General features: G+C 43.4%; 1 long non-coding RNA gene across 3 annotated transcripts in view; it reads left to right on the forward strand.

Moving 5' to 3' along the window:
- Nucleotides 1-13,700, forward strand: part of LOC144281221 (uncharacterized) — a 366,661-nt gene that overhangs the window by 35,532 nt on the left and 317,429 nt on the right. For 2 of the 3 annotated variants that reach the window (XR_013349728.1, XR_013349729.1), the window contains exon 2: nucleotides 10,249-10,345. This is a non-coding gene — a long non-coding RNA (uncharacterized LOC144281221). Of the gene's footprint in view, nucleotides 1-1,878; nucleotides 1,978-10,248; nucleotides 10,346-13,700 lie in introns of those variants that run through there. The other variant, XR_013349730.1, reaches the window with a different exon arrangement.

Raw genomic sequence — 13,700 nt, forward strand, 5'->3', positions numbered from 1 at the left:
AGCTCTGTGTGCCACCTCAGAAAGCATGGGCTAGCTGCTTCTCTTCTGTGCCAAATCCAATAGCCCATTAAAATTCTATGCACTCATTCATAGACATTAAAAATTAAAAATCTATCCCTTTTGTCAAGTACTTTTCCTTTTATTAATTATCGAATCACAACAGACTCAATTGATTAATAACCCTTGTTACACGCATTTCCGGCTTATTGATAAGGTCCATCCAGGTACTACAGTGTATGTAGTACATATGAAGGAAAATTTATTTAAAAATTATTAGAGCATTTAAAATGAAGGTAACTAAAACTAAGCCAGTCGCAACAGGAGAATCGCAGGAAATTCATGAGGGGGGAAATTACTTTCAATGGTAATTTTAAGTAGATTCACTCTCCAGCACTGAGCCTACAGAAGACAGCATCTTAAATACAAATTTTATCCTCGGATGGCAGAAAAACTGTTAAACAGCTGGAGTCCAGGAAGGAGAATGGCCTTGAGTCAGGTGGAATTCTGAAGCGTGCTGTAAAAATAAGCGACTGATATTTTTATTTATATCATTTATCTTGAAAGGGAGACAAGTAAATATTTAAAAAAAAAACAAAGTCAATAATTTTCTTTTTATTTGTTCAGACAAATGAAAAGGTCACTAACCAAACTCCTGCTGTTGATGTGCTCCAGGGAGACAGGACCACTGCAGTGGTTTTTTTAGCCTTATAATTACTGCCGGTCTGCAAAGAGCATGCACATTTACATAAGATAGAACAATGTGTTATCAATACAACAAAACGCAGGATGCTACAGCTGGAGCTGGCAAAATTAGCTGGACCTATGGGGGAATTAGGTCTTTTAGCCTGTACTAAGTGTTCCCAGGATGCCTAGAAAGTAGACATTTTGGAGGTTGATGATAGGAACAGATTTTTCCTGTGATGCCTACCATTTCTGCAGATGGTACATACAAGGTGCAGCAAACGAGCCGCAGGAAATTAGAAGTCATCCCTTATTTTGCTTCGATGCGCTAATATTTGACAAATCCTTTTCAGTCAGTGTCTCAGAGCATCTCTGTAATAAAATGCACGTAGCTCAGGTAGGGGAAGTGAGGTTGTCAAGGGGCATGCTCAAAGAAAGCCACTCAGGGAGGAAGTGGTTCGAGGGGAATAGAAACTTAATGTCTCCAGACTCATCCTTTCTTGTTATGCCCCAAATCAGACACATCATTTGTTTTTCAGTGTCTTAAGAAGTGTTTGCATCTTGAAGTTTTCTCTGCAAGCATATTCAGTTTATCTGGAAGACGACCATTAATTTCTCATGAATGCCGTCATGACTGTGTGCTCTTACACTTTGAGTCTTGAAGCAGCAGTGTTGCAGTTGACGGTGTGAAGTTAAGTAATTGCCCTGAACCCAGCTCAGATCCAACCCCAACATTTGGCAATTGTGTCTCCAGGCTTCCAGCTGAGTTTCCCATCACAGCCTGCGCCTTCTCAAAGCTGCTTTAACAGAGAGGACAGTCACGGTAGCCTTGTCTGACCCTCAGAGGGCTGAACAGATCAGTAAGTGCCAAGAACTAAGTTGATACCCACAGTATTAGAGGCCTAGTGTGGCTCCATGAATAAATAAATCAGTGGCCTACCCCAAGCTGTGCACGGCTCCGCTTCAGTTAGGCTGGGATTTCTCCAGCACTGGCGGTTTGCCCTTTCTCTTTGTCTGGCCCAACTTTAGCACTGTCAGCAAATTTCTTGAGTTCTGTTCTCTTGTGAAGTTGCCTGTTACTTCTTGGTATCTTATCAACTTCTAGGGAGATTTCTTTCCCTCTTGTATTTGCCTAACGATACTGTGACCTTGGAGGCCAACTTTTACTATATTCCATTTATATTTTAAAATACATGTGAATGAAGTTCAGCATTTATCTGCCCCAAACTCTCAAGACTTCTGCCTCCTTATTCTGCTTTGTGATTGTCCCGGGTTCCAGAGAAAATCTTGACATGGGTAAGGATCTCGAGAGAGATGAAGAATTCAGCTCGCAGATTCTTGATTTAAGATCTATTCAGTTACAAGTGCCTTGATTTCAGAGAGTTCATCTCTGAGTGGTAGCAGAGTAGAGCAGAAAGGGTATGAGCCCTGAAATGTGGAGCTTGGAGCTGCCTCCCAGTTTCACTGCTAACTCCTTTCTGTAACTCTGGGCAACACACTTCTCTGTGAGCCTGATGAGTAAGATGATGTCTAAGGACCAGCCCTGGCTGCAGCCATCTGGGGCTTTCCATTATCCTGAAGTCTATAGTAGCAGAAGTGCTCTATCTGAATTGTTGACGAGTAGGTGTCTATTGCTTTGTATCCATGGGAAAGAGGTTCCATTATGGTTTTGGAAAAGATTAGGGTCCATGTTCTTGGAGCATTTTGACAAGTCTTAGAGAGAGGTACCTTATCCTGAACCCTAGAGGTTTGGAAAGGCTCATCAGCTATATTCTCATCTATCTCTAGCTATTGACTAGTTATGGGATAGCAGGGATCTTAATTTTACATTAATGAATCATTAATTACAATTAACTGCTTTTATAGCAGCTAGTGATTATTAGCTTTTTTTTTTTTTTTTTTTTTTAAAGCCTGTTTTAGTTTAAGTAGTTACTGCAGCTTTCCAGGCTAAAAAAGTATGAACTTTTAGATACCTTTAGAGCAGAGCTCTTCATGTCTCCAAATGATCCCATCACTTGAACTTTAGGACAGAATGCATCCTCTAGATCAGGTCACTCATAAAACTTAGCCTTTTCTCAGAGAGCATCAGAAACAGATCAGGTTTAGGAGTGGGATTTGGAGTCAGGCTTTCCTGTCTTATTAGCCCTTGGAGCTTGGAAAAGCTCCATGTTTGAGTTGTTGGAAAATGTAGATGAGATAGAAGACATAAAAGAGCTTAGAAACTGTGAGTAAGTATGCACCACTACCTGTACTGATCCTGCAGAGTCATCTCTCACTGTCCCCTAGGGGATATTTAAGCAAGGACAACTTCCGGCAGAGAGATCCAGCATGGAGGTAATCCAGTGAAAGATGTGAGGTGCACAGGTGGGTTATAGGTCACACAGTGAAATGGCAGAGGAGCTTTCCAAGAAGAAATGACTCACATTGACTCCTGAGGAGACATGGAGGTTGTGAGGTCTCTCTTCTGACACAGTTTAGGGGTAGGAAGCCTTCAACTCTCTTCCTCTCAGATTCTCGGTGAAGGATCCTTATCCTAAGATGCTTTAGAAACTTTCCTTCCATCTTCTGTATTTCCTGACACCTTTAGGAGAGGACTGGACTCTTGTCATGTCCATAGCCCAGATGTACAGAGAGCATTTGGAGATGGGCTGATGGCCCACTTCTGGGCTGGACCACTAAACTCTCTCTGTACTCTGGGTCCAGTTCAGCAGACTAGCTTCAATCTTCTTGTCTGTCCTTAGGCTAAGGCCAAAGATTATTTCTGCTCCAAAGAGCAGACATCGAGATGATGAAAAAACCAGACCACTGAAGAGTCCCTGTTCCATCAATCACCATGCACTATGATGATGGCAAGGAATCCACTTGGGCCCAATTGTTGTGTCTCTGACACTGTTCACCAGCCCGTCTTTCTGTTTGCTGCTTCCACTCTGGTTAAGACCCGGTGGCACCTGCTTCCACTCTGGTTAAGACCCGGTGGCACCTGGATTTCTTTCATTTTTTAAATTTTCTTCTGTCTTCTTCATTTTTTTTTTGCTTCTTCATAACTAATAAGGATTATTAGTAGAGTCATTTGTTATATGATCAGTAAGACCAGGCTCCTGTGTGGAAGGAACTCACAGATCAACGCCAATCGAAAGAGACAATACCCCACATGCTGTGGCGGGCTGAAGAAAGGTTTCCAGTGCCAGCTTGAGCAATCAAGGCAAGGTGGGGGATGTATTTGTTTAATTTCTTCCCCTTTGCAGGCTCTGCCTTTACTAGATAGGAGCAGATTTGGGCTATAACTCGAAACTGAGGAGAGCCAGGTAGGATGAGGAAAGGAGAAGCAAGTGCTAAAAATTGGTTCCTTGAGGCAGTGAATGTCTCCTTAACAAACCTAGACCCCAAGCTCTGCGACTGAATTCTCACCAGCTGGGACCATGCCGCTCTGACCAAATCACGAGTGACAGATAAAAGAAAGACCTGAGATGCAAACCACATACCAATTTAGCAAAGGAACCCTCTCAGGATTTCCTCTAAGGTCCTGAATGCAGAGAAATGATACCATTTCCTGGCTTAATAATGCAAGTTTGAAAATGTTTCAAGTGACCTATTCCATTTGTATTGATTGACTTAACTGTGCGGGGGAATTGCCTTTGGTGGGGATGGGGGTTGTACCATGAAAGGCTTCATACTTTTGTCTCTCAATTTTCCCATTCTGGGATACAAAGCCTTCCCTTTCAGAGGATGAGATGACATTCAGGAAACCAAGCCCCAGAAAGACTTAACATAGTAGATACCATGATGGGCTGTGCTGGGCGGTCAGGGGCCTTCCCTCTCCCTAACCAGCTGGGCTCTCTGGAGCATAGGAAATGAGAATATCAAACCATATGATCACCCAAACTCTTCTGAGATTGTGAATTCTGCTTAACTTTGAGGTATGACTGTTCATCTTCCAAGGGCAACGTTTGGTAGGCAGTAGGGTGGCAGTGGGGCATCTGAGGGGAACCTGGGTGTGCATGGTGGGGAAGAACAGACAAAGACAGGAGAACTACCATGAATAGCTGGTTGTTCCATGAACAGGCATCTTCTTTTTGGATGCCTAGTGCTCAGCTCGATCCATTGAAGTAGTCTAGCATCAGGCGTAGAGGCCCGTGTCATTGTAAACCCCCCTCTATGTGCCCATTCCCTGCCTGGGTGTGCTTGCAGAGTTCAGCTCTGCAGTAAGTTAATTTTTTTCTGTGTGGTCTCGCCCAAGTGGGCAGGTTCCTTGACAAGCTTTGGCTTTCTTTCTTTTCCTCTCTTAAAAAATTCACACGCTTGGTTCTGCCCAGAACAGGCCAACATGGCACCTACTGAGGATGCCAGTTCAGAAAACAGAGGACACACAGTTTGAAAGGAAAGCTCCTCATTTGTAGATGGCAGAAGAAGTTTCGTGGTGGAAGCTCTGCATATTTTTATTGCCTACAAATAGCCAACTCAAATCTCAAAACAAGACCATGTAAAGAGAAGAACTCAAGAAAAGTCAAAACCTTGAAACTTACCTGGAATGTATAATCTTAGGAATAGTCATCATCTGGATTAATTGTAAAATTATTACTCACATGTCACCAATGAAATGACCTTATAATAATGTTTTGATGCTTTCCCCCCTTCTCAAAATAGAGAATAAAATGCACAATGAATATTTATTCCAGGAAAACTTCCTAGTTTTAAAGAGCTTGAGAGTCTTGCTATCTGTTGATACTTCCCAGGTGGATGCTCAGGTTTCCTTTGACATGCTTAACATTATGCATGAGCAATTTGGGTTGTAAAACCAGTTTGCAAATAAATGAATTTCAGAGATTTGCTTGACAGGAAGGCAAAATCGTGATCAAAGTGTTCAGCTGATTAGAAGGGGAATAGAAACAATTAGGAGGTAAGGAGGAAGAGGAATGAAGGGAAGGATGTGTGATGTGTGTATATATGATCAAACCGGCAACCAGACAACTCTGAGGCCTCCGGAAGACAGACCTACTCCCTCTTTGTCTTTTGGGAGCCTGCAGAGTAGGGAGGGCTGATGACGGCTGTGCTGTCCTCTTACAAAGATCCTTCACTTACATCTCTTCCTTTCATCTCCTCGGCCATCTGCTAGGGAAGCAGGAGCAGGACTGCTATTCCCATTTCACAGACGAGACAGAGGGAAGGGACTTGCCCAAGGAAGTGCCACGCTCCCCTTATGGTTCTCATCTGGGCTCTCCCTTCCCCACAGGAGCCTGCTTCTCCCTCTGTTCTCTGCCTCTCTCTCTCTGTGTGTCTCTCATGAATAAATAAATAAAATCTTTTAAAAAATAAAAAAAAAAAGAAGAAAGAAGGTAGGGTAGTGGAAAGGACAAATGGAAGCTCCAATGAGCACCAGGTACCTGGAATATCATTCGGCCCCGAATGTACAATGACATCGCCATGTCTCACCTTGGCCCTGGATGCCCATCGCTTCACCATCTTTCTGCTCTGAGTTTGGGGACAGCCTCATCAAGGCACATGTGTCGTCTGCTGCTTCTCAGTTACACCCTGCACTATCTCATCATTTATTTCTCCATAGTCAGCAGGTTGACATCAACGTAGTTGGCTCTTTGCCCTCCTCTTCCTTCCTTTTGGAACTTTATCCTGCACTAGTTGTGATAACATGAGTTTCTGTGTGTATTGGTCTCTTGCTGCTATAATATGTTTCCATAAACCTAGTGACATAAAACAATGCAAATTTATTACCATCCAATTCTGTAGGTCCGAAGCATGAAATGGGTCTCATTGGACTCAAATTGAGGTTTGGCTAGGGCTGTGTGCTTTCTGGAGGCTCCGGGGAAAATCTGTTTTCTTATCCCTTCTAGCTTTTATTATTTTATTTTATTTTATTTTATTTTATTTTATTTTATTTTATTTTATTTTATTGACTTTATTTATTTATTTGACAGGGATGAGGAGAGAGAAAGTGAAAGAAAACACAAGCAGGGGGAGCAGAAGAGGGAGAGGGAGAACCAGACTCCTCGTTGAACAGGGAGCCCGACAATCCCAGGACCCTGGGATCATGACCTGAGCCAAAGGCAGATGATTAGCCCTGACTGAGCCACCCAGGCACCCCTCCCTTCTAGCTTTTAGAGGCCATCACATTCCTTGACTTGTGGTCTCTCTCCATATTCAAAGCTGGCAGTATGAGGCCAAGTTTCTTCTCATGCTTCTTAAGTTTCTTCTCATCTTTCTATCACTCTCGCCTGCCGTGCTTTCCACTTGTAAGGACCCCGAGTCCTCCACCCTGGAAGCATGGCCCTCACCAGATTGATCACCATCATAACCTTAGGGACTAAACCTAATGAGCCTCAGAGGCTCAGTGCACATGCCTTCTCCTCATGACACTTCTTTGCATGTCCCCTCCTGGGGTTCCTCTCTATACTCTTGGCTAGGTTATCAATTCCTCGAGGGCTATCTTGGGGTGTCACCCCCTTGAAGTGCACCTCCCAGCACATAGCACAGTGCACACTCACAACCGTGTGTGGTACTGCCTCCCTGCACAGAGCAGGAGGACCTCTCAGACTCTCACATAATGTGAGTCACTTTCCCTATTTCCTTGCAGGGTAGTGATCCGAACACACACGCTTTAAGATGCCCTTTCTGGCTTTCTTCTCCCCTATATCTGATTGGTATTTCTAAATGAGAGAATTCTCATCAACATTTCTGATTCTTTTCATCATCCCCGTTATCCCTCACCAAAAATGACTCCTGAACTCAGAACTGAGGGATGCCAAACACAATAGGCTGATATGCCACTGAAATGCCCGGTTGATTCCTCCCTAAAATTCACAGGCTTGTGTAGACTGCTTGGCAACTGCCCCACTTGGGAGTCCTCGACTGAATGCTAATTTTCTTCTGGAGATCTTTGAAGATAAGGAAAAGCAACCACAAAAAATTCCCCATTGCCCCCCCCCCCCAACTTCCTTTCTGTTCTTTTTAAGATAAAGTTTTACTGTCTTATGGAAGATCTAATATAAGGACTTTAGAGTCAGAAAGCTTTGGGTTCAGATTGTAGGACAGCTATTTCCTGAGTGTCTCCTTTAGAGCAGATTACTTCATCTTTTGAACAAGGCCCCTGGGTACAGCTCCACTGGCTGTACAGTGCCCAACTTCAGTGGATGTTGTCCAATAGAGCACAATGATAATATTACCTCCTAGAGCTGTGCACTGCAGCAGCCCCATTTGTGCTCTACTAAACTCTAAAATGTGGGTTGGACCTACCACCACATGTATAGGTTATGGAGGCGGATTGACAATATTTAGTGTATCGAAAGTGCACTATTAAGGTCACAGTAACTATGAGTTCATGGTTTGGTCTGAGGCTAGTTCCTGGGATGTTCTCCTGCACACTGGGCTGAGGGTGCTTTAGGCCTTTCAGTGCACGCAAACATGTAATTTGGTTCCTGATGGATTGGGGTTGATTATTGTTTACGATTGAGTGTTGTGCTTTCATCTGAGTGAACTCATTAGGCATAGAGAATGAGACAGGTGCTGCTCTCTGGAGTGTCAGCATCATACACAGCTTCTCAGCCCTGTCACTCTGGCTTGGGCACAGGGAATGAGTGTTCCAGGGCAAACACTACTGCCTAGGGGATGTCTCTAAATCTGGACACGGACCATGTTGCCTACCCATTGAGCTCATTTACCATGGGGGGGGGGCGGAGGGAAAGAAGATTCTGACTCCATGTTTGATATATGCCCACTGAGAGCTTTCAAGCTCTACTCTCTATCCTTTGCTCCATATCTGGCCAAACTGAAAAGAAAGCCTGGTACACCAGTGTGATATTCAGACCACGCAGCCCCTGGGCCTTGTTCACAAGGGCCTTCATCCTGACCCCAGCCACTCACCATGATATAAACCAAGCTGTTTCCCCTACCTTCATTTGAGCTCTCCCTCAGCAGCGGGGGTACCTGTCCTGCTTGCCCTAGAAAGTTCTATTATGTGAGTAATACATCTTTTCTTATCATCTTGGTACAAGTATAACATCATCAGTCTCAATATCAGAACCAATTTTGAGTGGAAGGTTGGTTACATCTTCCATTGGGCAACCACAAAACATTAATTTTGCTTTTAATGCTTGAATTTAGAGACAGCTAGGGCAGAAAGAAAAGAATATCGGAAGCGAGGCTAGAAGATCTGACAGTCTTGTTTTAGCTGGTCATCAGCTCTAGGGTATTTGTGAAATGGCTTACATGCTTTCACTTTTTTGAAATGGGCATTCTGATAAAGACTTTAAATTGCTTAACACATTGGGGCACCTGGTGTCTGAGTCAGTGGCGCATTCGACTCTTGATTTTTGGCTCAGGTTGGGAGCTTGAGCCTCACGTTGGGCTCTGGCTGGGCATGGAGCCTGCTTAAAATTCTCTCTCTCTCTCTCTCCCTCTATTCCCGCCCCCACCCTTTCTCTCTCCCTCTCTAAAACAATAAATAAATGAAGATAAATAAAATGGTTAATACTGTGTTCACATGTCGTAGTTAAGGGTCTTGTCATCTGGAAGGCTGCATTACAAGTAACGATAGTTAACATGATCTGCTTTTGCTCTGAGGCCACAAAAGCCACAAATGAGGATCTTTTTCTCTTTAGCTCACCTTTGTTCTCCATGTATGCCCAACTCACTGCTGTTGTTTTCAGAGAAAGATTTGATAATCCTTGTTGCCTGAAATTTAGGGTGGGTGACTTTTCTTCCATACCTGAAGAACATTTTTTCTTTCAGAGGCATGGTTCTGTTCTCTGGCCACCTCTTCTTTGTGGAATAATAGAATTTTAGATCATCAGAGCTAGAGCGACCTTTCAGATGATCCTGAATGGTCCAGCCCCACTCCCTCCAGGTGAGAGTATCCACGTCTAATGAAGTTAACTCTCCGAGATCATACAGCAGTTACCGATGGGCTTTCCTGCATATTTCTTGTGTTGGACTGTAAGTGACCATCTCTTGGTATCATGAGGAACGTTATTAATCCACTGGTACACTCAACATGAAGTTGATTTTTTTCTAAACTGTATCAGGGCCTCCGATAATGCATTTTGAAATTGATCCCACCTGACTTTGTGGCTTTCCATCAAATATTAAAATTAGAGGACAACATAATAGTGAGAAGCTTTCACATCTTTATGATGCAGGAGTTCTCTTTCCAACATTTCTCATTGGGAAACATCTAGATTTCTTTAACAGTTCCAGTGACAAGAGCCAATACAGACTCTGTGTCATTCTGCTTTCTCTTATTCAGTTTTTAGCACAATACCCTCTGCCTAAGCCAGCCTATTCGTTCTTTATTTTTATCTTCTTCCAAAACTTAAATCCTTTATTCTTTGGCCAGAAACATTTTTTTTTCTCAAAAAAAATTTTTTTTTCCACAGCTCCTCAGCTTTATTGACCCTGTTCTATTGGTTTGTTTGACTTTGTCATCCATTATTCGAGTCTTTTTTAAATTGGGGCTTGTTGCAGAGCTCGGTGAACTGCTTGTTAAAATGAACAGTGTCACCTGCTTTTCGTTTTCATTTGGATGATTAGTGATTGTGCATCATTTCTTCCGTGTCACAGCCACCTCATGGAAGAGGCACGGTGCAGGTGGTATCGCTACGGATGATGAAGCCATTGGCTGAGTGACGCTCCTTCATCCCAGACATCCCCACAACTGGTAAGAGACAGATTTGGGGCTGGCACATTGATCTATATCATTTGAGCTCAGTTTTCCTTTGGGCAACGCTAAGTATGTTCTTCCCATTATGGCAATGTCTCGGTAACTAGAGGGATGGCAGGGCATTTGGGGGAATGGGGGATAATTTTCTGTGTCCCTAAAATCAGCTCTATGCTATAATCTCTTCCCCCATACCTTGTTTCTCATAGCCACCATGTGTCATATGTGATTTTAATTTTTACATTTTTGTCCAGTGTGAAGAGTGTTTCCCTTCCTCTCGCCTTGCCTTCGTGTCTGGCCTACATCTCTTAGGATGGAAGCACAGTTATTTTTTTTCCCCCAGATTGTGCATAGCTTCCCAAATTCACGACAACCATTTGCCTTTAATTTCTACACTGGAATCTTGCCTATGAAATGTGTCCAACTGTTCTTAGGTAATTTCTCAGTTTCAGACTAATTCCAATCATGTTGAAACAAAACAGACTTGTGAGACATAAGCTCAGTTTTTAGATTCTGACAACTGGCATTTTTTATCTTGTTCTAGAATTAGCAGTGATTTGAGGGAGGGATGGGGAAGAGTGGGCAGCTCTGGCAGCTGGCACATCAGGGGGCAGTGAACGGGGAGGAAGGCCAGGTACGGGGCTCTCTGCTCTCTGACCCTTGGCATCCCTGCTGGTGAGACAGGCACACCCCCATGGACCTGCCACTCTGCCCCGCAGACATCATACCACCTGTAAAGTAACCCGTCACTGTTCCGGAAACACTGGAGGTCGGCAACAAATGGAGATTTCTTCTTTTACAGCAAATGAGACCAGTCATGAAAAATGCTGTATAAACTTCAAAGGTCTCATTATTATTGGTAGTTACTTCTTTCTTGGGTGCCTAGAGTTTCACTCCTTAATTAGGGGGCACTCCCTTGGCCTCTTTGGAATAACATTCAATCACAAAGGTGGCCTTTGATCCTCCTGAATAGGTCACACCCAGGGTTTTAAATACAGTTATAATCTCCAACTAATCATAGTATAAATGCTGACAGCTTGCAGCCTAGAAGAGGTGAGTATGAGCCAGTATCCTTACCCACCACTTCAGTGTCTCCATTCCTGGATTAGCCAAGTAAGTGTGAGAAAGAGCTGTGACTTTCCCCTTTTAGGAGTCTTTCTGTAAAACCAGCCATTCTGGTCTAAGAAGCTGTGCTGTTCTCCGCCAGCCCCAGGGGGTAGGCAAAGCACAGACAATAGGAGTCAGCATTGTATTCAAAAGCAGGAGCCTTGGAATCAGACAGATGGGTTGATTCCAGTCCAAGATCAACCATTCCACTGCTGTGCGTAAGTGGCAAGTTACTTTATCACTGCATGTCTGGCTTCCTTCATTTATAAAAGGGAGGCCATCCTGCCTGCTTGTGGGGTTGTGTGAGATGGAAAGAGATAATGTGTGTGATGCACTTGTCGCAGAGCATGCAATGCTAAAGGAATGCACGTTTTCTTTGCAGGCTTTTTTGTCTCTACACTGATGTCTGCTCCATCAGGGAGGGCTCCTTTCCTTCCCATGCCAGTGAATGTCTCCCTCCCCAGTCCCAAACAGTGAGGATTTCCACTTAAATGGCCTCACAGCCTGCCTTAAAGGCCGAAAAGGGCATATTCCGCATATACTCATTCATTCATTTGCGATACAATAAGAAAGATTCTATGATGGTTTAGTAAATGTGAAGTCATCTCAGTTCAACTCACGTTTGTGCATTTGATCCGGGTTCTTCTTTATGAGTTTCTGCTCTAGCTCAGAGAATTCTTTCTGCTGCTCTCTGTTCTGCTTAGAGATGTATCTTGTTGAGTCTCCAAAATGAGAGGGAAAAAAAAAACCCTCACAAAAACAAAGAAGAAAACCATTTACATGTTATGATTTATTGTCAAAATGGTTATGGTGGTGAGTGGGGATTCACTCTAGTTTATGAATAATATATTTACACTATTATGTCTCCTGGTGAATTTATAAGATTGATGTTGAAAAGAGAGACTCTAAGTATGATGAATTGCTACCACATAACGGTAGTCAATCTTTATCAGCTTCCATTCAAAATGAGCTGGAATGGTAGCAGGGATGCTCTGAGAGGTTTACAACTGGTGTGTTCTGCTATGTTCTTGCAATTCCTTTGGAAAAAAAAAAGGTATTGAGGGCCAGGCCCATTGTGATGTCTCGGGTGAGCACAACAACAGGGTATGCCCAGGGCTTATTAATACAGGACGGGAGGCAAGATCTATGATTCAATCAGAATTGGGACTTTTGGAGTGGCCGACACATTGAAATGTCAACACTTGAACATGTGCTGTCTTCAAATAGGCAGTGAATTTCATGGAGATTCAAGATGGTGTTAGCGAAACATATGTACATGGAGCCAGACAGCATCTATTTTCTGTATAAAGACTTTTTGTAGCTAGAAGTAGTATAGCTTCCTGGTTTCTTCACTCAGCTTATGTTTATTTAATGCCAACTGTGACCTAAGCCTTGCTATAAGGCATTCATGTATATAAGAGAACAAAGGAGAGGAGTCCCTGCCCTCTGGAAGCTTACATACTACTGAGCCAGAGACAGAAATGGATTGCTAAGCAAGTAAATGTGCAGGAAGTCGGGTCATGAAAATGACTATGTTGAAAAATAAGGTTAGAGGGATAGAGAATTTGGGTGGATATGGGGAAGATGTAGTTTTCATTTTAATCGATTAGGGATATTTGGGGACCAAAATAAAGGAAGGGCAGGAGCAAGCCATGAGGATACCTGGTTAAGAACATTGTAGGTAATAAAGGCTTTGGGGTGGAAGTGGGCTTGGTATGCATGAGGCTGATTGGAATGGGGGAAGCATCAGAAATGCATGCAGAGTTGGACGGCAGTGTCTGTGTCTGTTGGGAGCGCCATCGGAGAGTGAAGTAGGAAGAAGCTGAGGCCATCCATGTACCGAATGTACTGTAGCACATACTGAAGGTTTCCTATGTGCTGGGCTTTCGGGGGATTCAGAGCATCTAGATCCTTATGGATCCCATAAAGATCTGCCTTGCTCCTACTCTGAACTAAATATCTCAGAAACTATGTCAAAGAAGTGCCACCATCTACCCATTTTCTATGGGTTTAGATCTGGGCCACCTGGCCTCACTCTAGCCTTGTGTTTCTAGGACTGTCCCCTGCCCCCAAAATGATTATGCCCTAAGCTTCCCTGTAGCTGACAGCAGACCTGCTCTCGGTCAGCTTTCCACCTGGCTCCAACTTTTTTTTAAAGTTATTTATTTATTTATTTATTTATTTATTTATTTATTTATTAGAGAGAGAGAGAGAGAGAGAGAGAGAGAGAGAGAAAGGCAGAGACACA

Source organism: Canis aureus, chromosome 12 (genome assembly GCF_053574225.1).
Source record: "Canis aureus isolate CA01 chromosome 12, VMU_Caureus_v.1.0, whole genome shotgun sequence".
Classification (NCBI taxonomy): Eukaryota; Metazoa; Chordata; class Mammalia; order Carnivora; family Canidae; genus Canis; species Canis aureus.